This window comes from Odocoileus virginianus, chromosome 13, assembly GCF_023699985.2.
Source record: "Odocoileus virginianus isolate 20LAN1187 ecotype Illinois chromosome 13, Ovbor_1.2, whole genome shotgun sequence".
NCBI classification, from domain to species: Eukaryota; Metazoa; Chordata; class Mammalia; order Artiodactyla; family Cervidae; genus Odocoileus; species Odocoileus virginianus.
This window is the reverse complement of record NC_069686.1, coordinates 8,835,461-8,849,297: the sequence shown is the minus strand read 5'-3', so window position 1 is coordinate 8,849,297 and position 13,837 is coordinate 8,835,461. Positions and strand designations below refer to the sequence as shown.

The 13,837-nt window shown below is 39.3% G+C and overlaps 1 non-coding gene across 1 annotated transcript; it reads left to right on the top strand.

Moving 5' to 3' along the window:
- Window positions 1-13,765: 13,765 nt before the first annotated feature.
- TRNAY-GUA (transfer RNA tyrosine (anticodon GUA)) lies at window positions 13,766-13,837 on the top strand. The gene has a single exon. It is a non-coding gene; the product is annotated as a tRNA-Tyr (tRNA).

Genomic DNA, 13,837 nt, shown 5'->3' with positions numbered 1-13,837 from the left:
GAGTATCTGTATCACATAATTTAATGGACTGTAGCCTTCCAGGCTCCTCTGTCCATGGAATTCTCCAGACAAGAATACTGGAGTGGGTTGCCATGCCCTCCTCCTGGGGATCTTCCCAACCCAGGGATCGAATTCCCATCTCTTAAGTCTCAGTGGCATTAACAGGTAAGTTCTTTACTGCTAGAACCACCTTGAAAGCCTAATGGAGGTGAAGGAATGCCCAATTTGGTTCCCACATTAATAATATTAGTGAAGTCCAAATGTTTCATTGATTAAAAAAATTAAGTTGAAAAGATTTCTCAAAAGTCAGTAAAGAGATAAATTAAGATAGGAAGAAAAAATCAAATGTGAAATCTACTGTGGGATCTTAGTATCAAGGTGCAAAAGAGTAAAACTACTGTTTTTAATTTTGACTGTGAGTTTTATAATATATAGATGAAAAGAAATGGGTGAATCTATAAGGCAGTGAAATGGAGATAACAATCATTTTCCTTAGGATATTTTCGCCAAGAAAGTAAATGCAAAACTCATTGACAAGTAGTATCTCAAGTATGTATGAATACTTATTCCAAGTTTCCTTCTTTTTTCCTTTCTTCTTTTCTTCTTTCCTGCCTCTCATCCTTCCTTTCTTTCTTTCTCTTCTCCCTCCTTCCCCCTGGCTTGTTTTGTTTTTGCGAAGCCAGTTTCACTCCAAATTTCTGGAGTTTCTAGACCGCCTGCTGTGACTATTTATTTGATTTTCTAAGTTTCTCCGTGATTAAAAGCTGATTAAAGCACATATTTAGGTGATTTTGAATTATTTGTGTTTGGAAAACATCCCAATACCCCTTGAGATTATTTGAGGTACCCCGAGGTGCTAAAAAATAAAACTGCCCTTCCCTTCTTATGAACAGACATTTTTATAAATGTTTTTTCAAAAGGATTCAGACAAGCAAAAGAAACCAAAGCTTTTGCTGATTTTGTAACATTGTGGGGAAATAAACAGCATGACCTCTGGATTCTTCTGTTTTCCATTTTTAAAAATAAGAAGACATCAAAATTAAAAGAATAAGTTTCCTTCAGAATCACTGGTTTCTTCTATTTTATTCTGTACCCCCAAAACATGGAGATCACAATTACAAGCCTAAGTTTTTCTTTGGAAAAGTGTTGACTTTCTCAGAAATTTCGAGGAAGCCAGCTGAGATAATGGCTCTTCGGGTTCCTTTTCACAGTTACAGTTTACAGCAAAATTTTTTCACAGTGACAACTTGGCTTCAGTTTGGCTGAAAGATTTTCTGACCAAAACAAAACACAGCAAAACAAAACAAAAACTTTTTCTTTCCCAGACAACATTTATAATGTAATATAATGGTTAGTAGGTGCGCTTTGAGTCAACTGACTTGGGTTCAAATTCAACCTCTACAAAGTCTTAGACTCGGTATCTCCATCTGTAAAATGAGTACAATCATACTTACCCTTATTGGGTAATTGTAAAAATTAAAAGAGATGGGTCTATAAAAAGTTTAGCCCAGCATCAGTTCAGTTCCGTTCAGTCGCTCAGTTGTGTCCAACTCTGTGACGCCCATAATGAGTATTTAATAACTGGTGTTTATCAGTGCTGCTGGAATGAGAAGTGACCTGAGGCTCTCTATCCAAACCTCCCCTCATAACCCCCTACAACAGCACAGACATGGCATTGCTTCTCTTACTCTTGAATGGCTCAGCTGAATCCCAAACCCAGCCAAGGAACTTTCTTCTTTTGTGTGTTAATCTCTCTCTTTCTGCTGCACTTTACCTCTTTCCCCATATCACACCTGTTCAGATACCGAAGAACACTCTGGTGTCATCTCCTAAGTGGTCTCCTTTCTGAGATAATACTTCATCAGTTCCTCCCGGTCCATTCTGACCATGCTGGCCACGTGTTCTTTGATACTCTTGCATTGCATACTCTGAATCTGGGAAAGATTAAGTCAGTTGGATTAGCTGAGTATTTTTTAAATCCCTCTACACATGAGGACCTGAAGCAGAGAGTATAGAGGGGTAGAGCAGAATTCTAGGCATGATTTATTTCTATTGAACAATAATTTTATAACCCCCTTTTCTTCCCAGAGTTGTGCAGGGTAAGCATCTTTATAATAAAAAAAATTCTCAGACAATTTTCTGTTCTTAAAAAAGTTTCACCGTTCTTTTAAATTTTAATTCAAAACAATCCATTTTAAATTGTATTTCAATTATACCACTGCTGTCTATATTGTGGAAATGGATGATTTTAGGTTAGCCATGGACAAGTTATTTTTATATTTATAAATACAATTATATATTAGAAAGGATACTTAATCACCAATCCTTAAGCTATTGTTGCTTAGGATGAGACAAGCTTAAAGTGTGAGTATATTTTAAATCAATATTTTTAAAAGGTGTTAAAAAATCATAGTAGTTATATAATCATAGTTAAATAATTAAGATTGCTGGGAGAAACATCAATAACCTCAGATATGCAGATGACACCACCCTTATGGCAGAAAGTGAAGAACTAAAGAGCCTCTTGATGAAAGTGAAAGAGGAGAGTGAAAAAGTCGGCTTAAAGCTCAATATTCAGAAAACTAAGATCATGGCATCTGGTCCCATTACTTCATGGCAAATAGATGGGGATACAGTGGAAACAATGTCTGACTTTATTTTTCTGAGCTCCAAAATCACTGCAGGTGGTGACTGCAGCCATGAAATTAAAAGACGCTTAGTCCTTGGAAGGAAAGTTATGACCAACCTAGACAGCATACTAAAAAGCAGAGACATTACTTTGCCAACAAAGGTCCGTCTAGTCAAGGTTATGGTTTTTCCAATAGTCATGTGTGGATGTGAGAGTTGGACGATAAAGAAAGCTGAGCACAGAAGATTTGATGCTTTTGAACTGTGGTGTTGGAGAAGACTCTTGAGAGTCCCTTGGACTGCAAGGAGATCCAGCCAGTTCATCCTAAAGGAGATCAGTCCCGGGTGTTCATTGGAGGGACTGATGCTGAAGCTGAAGTTCCAATACTTTGGCCACCTGATGCGAAGAGCTGACTCATTTGAAAAGACCCTGATGCTGGGAAAGATTGGGGGCAGGAGGAGAAGGGGACGACAGAGGATGAGATGGCTGGATGGCATCACCAACTCGATAGACATGGGTCTGGATAGACTCCAGGAGTTGGTGATGGACAGGGAGGACTGGCGGGCTGTTGTTCATGGGGTCACAGAGATGGACATGACTGAGCGACTGAACTGAATCAGTAGAAGTGATACCTCAAAATCATGAAAGTGATATACAATTGAGTGAAGTTTTAGAAACACTGTTATGGGGTATTGTCATAGCACATAACTTAATTGCAAGTATTGCAGAGTTTGCTTAGAAGCAATATGGATTTATGAATTCATAAATAAACCACTTACATTGCATTGCTTTAAAAATTCTATTTACCCATATCTAAAAGCAAGCAATGTAAAGTGCAACTGATCATGGAAAAGCATGTCTAACTACACTGGAGTGTTTACGGTTACATGGAATTTTGAGTATTTGATTTTTCCAAAGGAGGATGGGAAAGAAATGTCCTTAGTTTTCTAAGTCCTTGATTCTAAAGACCAGTCTTCAAAGCTGGTAGGTATGCATACCTGCATGTGTGCTAAGTCACTTCAGTCGTGTCCGACTCTGCAACCCCATGGACTGTAGCCCACCAGGCTCCTCTGTCCGTGGGATTTCCCAGGCAAGAATACTGGAGTGGGTTAGCATTCCCTCCTCCAAGGGATCTTCCTGACCCAGGGATCAGGATCTTCCTGACCCAGGGATCGAACCTACGTCTCTAATGTCTCCTGCATTAAAAATGTGTATGTTACTGAAATGTGAAATCTGTTGAAGAAATTAAATTATTAGTCTTCATAATATTCTGAAGAACTAAATTTCAGAGTAAGAAGAGCTTTTGGAATATGATGAAGAGCATCTTCGGTTTTGTAAATTGTAAATAATTATGGTGATAAACTTTACAAATATCCCATAGAATTCACATAGCAAGGGAGGTAAAAACTTAACAGTTTACAAGGTTGTGTGAGTTAAATGAAATAATCTACATGAATGCACAGGTGCCTGATTGCATTTTGTAAAGAGTCTACCATTCAACCATAGAACTGTCCTAGATGTTTAGTGTGAGGCTCCCTTATTCTGTGGAAACAGACATTGGTGCAGGCCACTTCTTTCACTGCATTTCATACTTAATTTATGCAGATAATGGAGACTTGGTCTGTAGAGAGAAGATCTACATGAGAGTAGATTAGAGAGAAAAGGAGGTGAAGGAAGGAACTGAAAGAAGCCTGGTAACTTGAAGAAAACAATTGGAGAAAGTAGACTAAAATGGTATTGGATTTATTTTCACTTTTCTTCTCAGTCTACAAATATGACTTACCAAATTTTTCCCCTTCCTCTAACTTTTTGTAAAAATGAGGCTAATTTGAGGGAATGAGCACAGCAAGCCCCAGGAGAATATGGCATTATCATGTTAGAATCCTAAAAATAACAGAATTCTAGAGTATGTTCAGCAAATGATTCTTCATTATTTTTAGAACAAGCATTTGACAGCAAATAATAGAAAATCAGCAAACAATGGATAGAGGTTTATTTATATATCATGCAGGGAAATGTTCAGAACTGGAATTGTGCCTCCAGACACCAATGGGCATCTAGGTACTTTTCATTGTCCTTAGCATCTCAAAGAATTGATGCTTTTGAACTGCGGTGTTGAAGACTCTTGAGAGTCACTTGGACTGCAAGGAGATCCAACCAGTACGTCCTAAAGGAAATCAGTCCTGAATATTCATTGGAAGGACTGATCCTGAAGCTGAAACTCCAATACTTTGGCCACCTGATGCAAAGAACTGACTTATTTGAAAAGATCCTGATGCTGGGATAGAATGAAGGCAGAAGAAGGGGACGACAGAGGATGAGATGGCTGGATGGAATCACTGACTCGTTGGAATGAGTTTGAGCAATCTGCAGGAGTTGGTGATGGACAGGGAAGCCAGGCACCCAGTCCTAATCAGTGAAGTGTGAAGAATGGTGTGGGGGAGGGGGGGTAACCAGACGATCACGTGAGGCTCCTTCCAACCCTAAGACCTTTGTTTCCCCCTTTGGTTCTTTCAGGAACTGCAGACAAACAGCAAAGGACAGAAGAGATGGGACTAGACGGAAAGCAGCAGCACTAAAGGAAGATGGGATCAGAAGAGAAAAGGGGTATCTTTGAATGCTTGTCTGAGAGCCACCAGAACAAAATTGTTTACGTTAGAAATACACATATACTACATGTATGTATAGTATGCATGCATGTAACAGCATTAGCATTGTAGCCAATTGTTTTCTTTTTTGACTTCTTAGAAAATGGTCTGAAAACTGGTGATAAATTTTTATCCTTTTAAAATTTAAAAGGAACTCTTTCCAGGAAAAATTTCCTCCCACAAATCACCAATCGGATAATTTATCTAAGCATACAAGTTTCTTGCCTTTAAGTGATGCATAGCAGATTTTTCCCTCTACAGAGATTTACATGACATGGTATTAAATTCTATGGAATATTCCCCCTGAATATTCTGAAGTAATAATTATTTTCTTTTTCTCCTCCAGGTGCAAAATGGGTTGATAACAAACAGAAGCTGATTTAGTGCTGTGTTCCTACCTGTGCTTGGAAAAATACCAATGCAAAACAAATACCCATCACCACCATCACCTCCAACTCCATCATCATGTGTTATTTTCTTTCTCCAGGACTGCTCTCTGAAGTACTTTCGATATTTTATACGTAAACATTGACATGCTTTTCATAAATTGTTCCTTCATTTTTTTTTTTTTTTTTGGCTAATCACTGATGCTACTCTATTTGCCAAGTTCCTTTTCATTTCAATTTATTTCTCTCTATAGCCAAAAGTGACATCTTGAATTTGAGTAAATTTTAAGTGATTCATTTTTGGTTTTTCTATTTCTGGAATAGGGGCTTCCCTGATAGCTCAGTTGGTAAAGAGTCTGCCTGAAATGCAGGAGACCCCCGTTCGATTCTTGGGTCCAGAAGACCCACTGGAGAAGGGATAGGCTACCCATCCCAGTATTCTTGGGCTTCCCTTGTGTCTCAGCTGGTAAAGAACCCACCCGAAATGTGGGAGACCTGTGTTTGAGCATTTGGGTTGGAAGATCCCCTGGAGAAGGGAAAGCCTACCCACTCCAGTATTCTGACCTGGAGAATTCCATGGACTGTATAGTCCATGGGGTCACAATAAATTTTCTCTTACAATAAGGAGGCTTTTAAATATATTTTCTTTCTTGTTTTTTAAATTCCATTATATTTATTTATTCTTTTGCTTTTCAAATGCTATTGGTTTTGATTCAATTTATTTCCACAAATATATAAATATATATATACACACACACATATATATTGATAGTCTACTACATACAAACTACTGATTCAAGTGTCAGTTATAAAAATGAGAAGGCTTCAATTGTTGCCATCCTGCTAGTAATTATATGCTCAGTTCCTTACAATTAATAAAGTGGACTCACCTGTTTTTCAGCTAATAATCACATTAAATATGTATGATGGGTAGGATTCATTTTACAGAACAGGAAACTAGAGTCCAAAGAAAGTGGCCCTAAATGAACCAATGGTCCAACAAACTCTTCCACTGTCTTATGATCTGTTTGAGAAGTTGTAATAGTTTTTAGGATGAAAAAGCCTATCCTCCTTAGGAACCATAGGTTTTCATGTTTTCTTATAGTGCTTTATAGATTGACTTAGAAGTAAGTTTTCTACATTTCATACACAAAGCATATGGGGATACTTTTGCTGAGACTGGGGTGGGAAGAAGGACCTGAGTTTTACTTTGATGCTTTGACATTGACTTCAAACTAAAATGACCTATGGCCAATAAAAAAGAAAATCTGAAACTCTTTTTTGAAGTATTTGGCACATTTAGAAATCTTTTCTATGTTTGCATGTGCGCTTAGGCCCTTAGTCAGGTTGGGCTCTTTGAAACCCTTTGAACTGTAGCTCACCAGGCTCCTCTGTCCATGGAATTCTTCAAGCAAGAACACTGGAGGGGGTTGCTATTTCCTTCTCCAGGGGATCTTCCGGACCCAGGAATCGAACCTGCGTCTCCTGCACTGCAGGCACGTCTTTGCCGAGTGAGCCATCAGGAAAACCCTTCCTTTGTGGTTGCCCAGTCACTCAGCTGTGTCCGACTCTGAGACCCTAAGGACTGCAGCACACCAAGCTTCCCTTAAAAAATAGTCTTTAGTATCTTACAAAAAAAGGATTTGCCAAGTTTATGACAATCCTATTCTTAGAGAACAAAAGACATCAATCTTTTTAAGTTGTTCCTTTTTCTTAATTTTTAATAAATTGTAAAATAAAAGTAAATTGCACAAGTTTTCATTTTTTATTATCAAATTATCCTTCCCCATCTCTCTTCCAGAATTTGAGGAATGATAATTTTTCACATACCATCTCCCAGATTATATATTGCAGAAAAAGTAAAAATAATGTAAATAATCATAATTACCACAGACCTAAATGAGTAATTATAGAGAATATACTATAGATATTACAGTATTGAAAAAGCAACATGCTGCTTAAGGAGGAACCAAACAGAATATTCTAACTGCTTCTCTCCTCAAACTAATTGAGGAAAGAGTTGCACTGGAATTTAAAAATCCATTTTTCTCAGAAGTAGTGATGGGATTCAGGACACACTACTCCCAAGTATGGCACCTGGGCATACTGAATATTTTAAGTTGGAGGATTCTGAGAAAACAGAAAAAGGAGGCTCACTCTGACCTTCTCGCTGTCCTTCTCCACTGAAACAGGCTTAAAACCCTCACGTGAAAGGTGTCCTCCCTGGACCTGGGGAGAAGGATCCTTGTCTCTGAAGACAAAGGGACTCTTCAAGGAATCCAAACACACAGGCGTTAGAGGTTTCCCCGTTTCCTCTGTTCACCTCACACTTCTTAACCTGTCATATTCTTCCACAGCTGTCCATTCTTCATCAATCCTAGCAAAGAAACACTCAGATCTGTTTCTTTGGATCTTCATTTCCTTATGAAGATTCCTGTGTCATGCAAAATTTATATTAAATGTACATGTATACTTATTTCCTATTAATCTGTCTTTCCTCGGCTACAGTGTAACTATAACCTCTGTGATGGTATAACTGTTAATCAAAGCAGTGGAACAATAAGAACTTTGCAAAAATTACTTGCAGATGCTTAAAGATCTCTTCAAGAATCATAGGAGAATATCTTCTCTCCTTTATTTTTTAGAGACTAGCACTTGTCAAGGCATTGCAGTAATTGGGTATTTTCCCATTACATTTCCCCTGCGGCGTAAGTTCTGTAGATGTGTTTCCCTAATCGTACTAATCACATTACCAGATGCTGCTCTCATCTTTCTTCTTTTGCCCTAATGGGACATAGATTTCCTATTTGAGATTGTCACTTATTTGTTATATTTGTCTGGTGTTTTAAACATTATTGTTGCTGTTGTTTAGTCACTAAGTCCTGTCTGCCTTTTTGCAACCCCACAGACTGTAGCTTGCCAGGATCCTCTGTCCATGAGATTTTCTGGCAAAGAATACTGGAGTGGATTGCCATTTCCTTCTCCAGGGGATCTTCCCAACCCAGGGATCGAACTCATGTCTCCTGCATTGGCAGACAGATTCTTTACCACTGAGCTGCCTGGGAAGCCCACAAAAAATATGCATATGTGTACAACTGTGTATGTACATGTACATAATGTAACCACAGTAAAATAAAAATGGAGCTTTTATTAAAGGGCAAAAAAGATTTAACCCATTTGCTATTAAATTAAGCACACAGAATTAAAACTTTTTAAAAATAAATATTTCCCTAAGTTATTGTTTTCAAATTGTTTTCTAAGAGCAAGCTAGGTGGGAATGGAGGGAGAGACCCAGAATGAACTAGACAAAACAAACAAAGGCTTAGGACTGTGGCAGAGTGGGAGGCGGAAAGAGGAAGGAGCCAGAAAGCGAGCCCGAGGCAGAGGCAAGACCAGCTCCTCTTCTCTCCACCCCACCCCCATCCCGGACCGCACAGCTTGCTCTTAATAAGTTCCTGTCCACACCTGCCAAGGCATTTCCTGCTGAATGTGTCTTCTGCACCATGGCTGTTCCTAGCGACCTTCTTGTCTCCAGTGTATTGTAAGATTACGGTTTCATTGTTGACCCACTTGGCTCCTAGGAGGCATCTGACTTACCACATTTAGTGGACACATCTGCTCTTCTCTCACAATCTCCACATTATCAAAGTTCTCCTCCCTTTTTTGTTTCTACCAAAGAGAGCTTTTTTAAAATTTTGTTAATGACAAGTTTGCCTGCTGGGTTTTTGTTTTTTTTGAGAAACTGCTACTGTTGCTTCTAAGTACACTTGGATTGTCAAATCATGTGTTTTATTTAACACTCCATTCACAAAGTCTAAAGGTTATAGTTATTTTATCTTTATGCTGATGTTTTTCAATATTTACATTTTATAAAGTCCCTAAAATTGAATATCCACATATATCAATATTGTTATCTGTCTATTAAGGTCAAACTGTATTTCAATATATCTATATGTAATTTTGCTTTTCTAAAAAGCCAAGGACATAAATGCTGACCTCTATTATAAAACAGGTGGCCTACTCTTCACATGGAACAACCTCTCCATCATGTGGACTTTTAGGATATTGCTATTGAAATCAAAATCCTGCAACTATAAGCAATAATTAATTTTAAAGGATTGAGGTGGAGCTCCTGATATTCTTATTTTTATAGTTCATACTATTTCAGCTTTTCTATATGTCAGTGGATATTCTCAGCACCTTACATGGGCCATTTCATGTAATCATTCCAGTAATTCTATAAAATAGTTACTCTTACTATCTCCATTTCATAGGTGAGAAAATTGAGGCCAAGATCACAGAAACTGTTATCAACAAAGTCTGAAATTGAACTAAGGGCCAAATTCAGTCTTTGGATGAGATATTTCTTGCCTCAGGCCTTCTACATAAAATTCAACAAGAAATAGCAACACCTGGATAAAAATAAAATAATATTAACTTCTGTTAATTTAGAACCAACAATGTGTCAAGTACAGTCTGATCCTTTAAATGTTCTTCACTGTTATTTTCCCATTCTACCAAAGTCTCTGTGGTGAGAAGTTAGGAAATATAAAGCTTGACAGCTACCAATTACCAAAGACATATTATGAATTGAGGCCATTGTTGCTCTGAAGCTTGTATTGTTTCCTGTAAGAATCATCAAGGCTATAGAAAATCAGCCAGGAAATGTGAGCTTTTCTCCTTGTAAAGTTGGTAAGATTAGCTATAATTCATATGTCTCTGCACAAGCAGACCCATCTCCCCAATGGTAGACAAGAGACAGATGGGGAGACTTTAATGTTTTTCTTGTATCCAGGTTTGCTTTTAGTAAGCTATTAAGAATTAATGCACATCCCCCCTCTCCCCCCCACCGTTTGTCTGTTCTGAGGGGGGGGGGGGGCACAAATGGATTATTGGAATTATGTAGATATAAAAAGCCTGAAAAGTGAGTCTCATTTTGGTTGAATTAACTAGAGATGTTATCTGAAAAAGATTAACTCAATCATATATCAGAACAAACAAAAATAAACTTTTCCTTCTTACCTTCATTTACTTATATTCATTTATTTAACGAATATTTACTGAAAATGTGTAATATTTACTGCTATGTGTAAGTTTCAGTGCTTCTTTATCTTAAAATCTGGCAGCAAACACATGAAATGGAGAACTGCAAGTAGCACAGAGGGATATGAGATGTGTTCATCCAGAGAAGAAGGTCTGAGAGTTCTGACCAGAGTGATGAGAAGAGGCTTTCTGCGAGAAGCAGCTTTCTGTTCTCAGGTCCTTAGAAGGAGGGACAAGGAGAGGTAAAGGTGGCGAAAGGGGATAGCAAGGTCCATGCCGAGGAGGCATCATGTGCAGAGGCAGAGCTGAGGTCCAGGAGTGGTGAGCGGTGCAGTGAAGGCTGCGGCTAAAGTGATAGGCTGGGCTTAGACTGCAAAGGACTTTGAATACTACGCTAAAGTGTTTAAGCCTTGCTCATTTGTAAACCAGAGTTCTGAAGGTGAGATCTCTAGTCCAATGGCATCAGTATCACCTCAGGCTCTACCCCGGACTCATGGTATCAGACTCTCTGGGAGGTCAGTTCAGTGAAGTCCTTCATTCTTGTCCAAATCTTTGTGACCCCATGGAGTGCAGCACACCAGGCTTCCCTGTCCATCACCAACTCCTGGAGCTTGCTCAAACTCATGTTCATCCAGTCGGTGATGCCATCCAACCATCTCATCCTCTGTCGACCCCGTCTCCTCCTGCCCCCAATCTTTCCCAACATCAGGGTCTTTTCAAATGAGTCAGTTCTTCTCATCAGGTGGCCAAAGTATTGGAGTTTCAGCTTCAGCATCAGTCCTTCCAATGAGTATTCAGGACTGATTTTCTTTGGATTGACTGGTTTGATCTCCTAGCAATGCAAGGGACCCTTAAGTCTTCTCCAGCACCACAGTTCAAAAGAATCAATGCTTTGGTGCTCAGCTTTGTTTATAGTCAAACTCTCACATCCATACATGACTACAGGAAAAACCATAGCTTTGACTAGACTTTTGTCGGCAAAGTAATGTCTCTGCTTTTCAATATGCTGTCTAGGTTGGTCACAGCTTTTCTTCCAAGGATCAAGCACCTTTTAATTTCATGGCTGCAGTCACCATCTGCAGCAATTTTGGAGCACAAAAAATAAAGTCTTTCACTATTTCCCCAACTATTTGCCATGAAGTGATGGGACTGGATGCCATGATCTTAGTTTTCTGAATGTTGAATTTTAAGCCAACATTTTTACTCTCCTCATTCATTTTCATGAAGATGTTCTTTAGTTCTTCTTCGCTTTCTGCCATAAGGGTGGTGTCATCTGCATATCTGAGGTTATTGATATTTCTCCCTGCAATCTGATTCCAGCTTGTGCTTCCTCCAGCCCAGCATTTCTCATGAGGTGCTCTGCATATAAGTTAAATAAGCAGGGTGACAATATACAGCCCTGACGTACTCCTTTTCCTATTTGGAACCAGTCTGTTGTTCCATGTCCAGTTCTACCTGTTGCTTCTTGACCTGCATACAGGTTTCTCAGGAGGCAGGTAAGGTGGTCTGGTATTCCCATCTCTTGAAGAATTTTCCATAGTTTGTTGTGATCCACAAGTCAAAGGCTTCAGCGTAGTCAATAAAACAGAAGTAGGTGTTTTTCTGGAACTCTGGTGCTTTTTCGATGATCCAACAGATGTTGGCAATTTGATCTCTGGTTCCTCTGCCTTTTTTAAATCCATCTTGAATATCTGGAAGTTCTCGGTTCACATACTGTTGAAGCCTTGCTTGGAGAATTTTTAGCATTTCTTTGCTAGCATGTGATATGAGTGCAATTGTGTGGTAGTTTGGCATTGCCTTTCTGTGGGACTGGAATGAAAACTGACTTTTTCCAGTCCTGTGGCCACTGCTGAATTTTCCAAATTTGCTGGCATATTGGGCGTAGCACTTTCACAGCATTATCTTTTAGGATTTGAAATAGCTCAGCTGGAATTCCATCACCTCCACTAGCTTTGATTGTAGTGATGCTTCCTAAGGCCCACTTGACTTCGCATTCCAGGATGTCTGGCTCTAGGTGAATGATCACACCATCGTGGTTACCTGGGTCATGAAGATCTTTTTTGTATAGATCTTCTGTGTATTCTTGACACCTCTTCTTAATATCTTCTGCTTCTGTTAGGTCCATACCATTTCTGTCCTTTATTGTGCCCATCTTTGCATGAAATGTTCCCTTGGCATCTCTAATTTTCTTGAAGAGATCTCTAGTCTTTCCCATTCTGTTGTTTTCCTCTATTTCTTTGCACTGATCACTGAGGAAGGCTTTCTTATCTCTCCTGGCTATTCTTTGGAAATCTGCATTCAAATGGGTATATCTCTACTTTTCTCCTTTGCCTTTAGCTTCTCTTCTTTTCTCAGCCATTTGTAAGGCCTTCTCAGATATCCATTTTGCCTTTTTGCATTTCTTTTTCTTGGGAATGGTCTTGATCCCTGCCTCCTGTACAGTGTCACGAACCTCTGTCCATAGTTCATCAGGCATTCTGGGAGGTTGGACTTAACAATCTGCAGTTTAACAGGTCCTCCAGGTGATGCTGAAGCCTTCTTAGTGCTGAGAACCAGTGGTGGAGCTGGCCCTGCTAAACTGCTTCCTGGGCTGTGCATGGTTGCCAGGGGAACTGGAAATAATCACCTCCCTCTTCCTCAGAGTAGTTGTGCGGGCCCCGGGGAAGCTACGTCTCCTGGGGACGACAACAGTGGCATCAGCAGCTTCACTCTTTCCTGCTAGGGTACAAACTCTTCCATCTGAAAAAGAAGCAAGTGTCAGAGGCCAGGGGGCCTAGTTTGATGGATCACTCCTGTCCCCCGAGTTAAGAATGGCTTTTACTTTGTTTTTATATTTGCTTTTTACATTTTTAAGGCTTGTAAAAATAGGAACGGTAAAGAGGAGGAGGAGGAGGAAAGACAGTGTTATGGGAGCGGCCTGCAAAACCTAGAATATCTACTTCCTGATTCTTAACAGAAACGGCTTACTGACCCCTGGTATAAACAGGGATAACTGTTTTTGAGAAGAAGAGTGGTAGTTCCAAAGGATGAATTAAGGAGATTTAATATAATGATGGGCTTCCCTGGTGGCTCAGATGGTAAAGCGTCTGCCTGTAATGCAGGAGACCCAGGTTCAATCCCTGGGTTGGGAA